This window comes from Sinocyclocheilus anshuiensis, unplaced genomic scaffold, assembly GCF_001515605.1.
Source record: "Sinocyclocheilus anshuiensis isolate Anshui unplaced genomic scaffold, SAMN03320099.WGS_v1.1 C31801467, whole genome shotgun sequence".
Taxonomy (NCBI): domain Eukaryota; kingdom Metazoa; phylum Chordata; class Actinopteri; order Cypriniformes; family Cyprinidae; genus Sinocyclocheilus; species Sinocyclocheilus anshuiensis.
The window spans coordinates 1-514 of NW_015604666.1; the positions used below are offsets into that span (position 1 = coordinate 1).

The 514-nt window shown below is 38.1% G+C and overlaps 1 long non-coding RNA gene across 1 annotated transcript; it reads right to left on the bottom strand.

Annotated features, from left to right (window-relative positions):
* Nucleotides 1-369, bottom strand: LOC107682184 (uncharacterized). Its single transcript, XR_001633400.1, has 3 exons — nt 309-369; nt 157-186; nt 1-41 (listed from the first exon to the last, which is right to left on the bottom strand). It is a non-coding gene; the product is annotated as an uncharacterized LOC107682184 (long non-coding RNA).
* Nucleotides 370-514: the final 145 nt, after the last annotated feature.

Sequence of the window (514 nt, forward strand, 5' to 3'; positions counted from 1 at the left end):
TTCCGCTTCTTTTTCCCTTTCCCACCTTTCTCATCATCTGGCTGTAACAATATTAAGGACACAGAATTCATTTTCACACATACAACTAATGAATTTATGAATGCCAAGGCACTGAACATAATAAGAGAGAAACCGATCTGACATCTGTCTACATACCATATCGACTTTAACCACAGCATCAGACGCCTGAAACAGATTCAATAAAATGAACAAATTCAAAAGACCTGACAAAACTCTGTCATTTGTGTCCAAATGTTTGACTGATACAGTTAATAGACTTATTTCAAGTATTTTGGAGTGTTTCCTACTGAGTCGAGTTTGACCACTGTCTCAGTCTTCTTCACAGCTGGCTCTGGCTCTGTGTGGATCACAACCTCCTCTGTAGAGGAAAAAACTATGTTAGTTGTGCTTGGTATAGGTGAGAATAAGGAATATCAAAGGAAGATATGCACTACTGGTCAAAAGTTTAGGAAAGAAGTCTCTTCTGCTCACCAAAGCTGCATTTATTTGATCA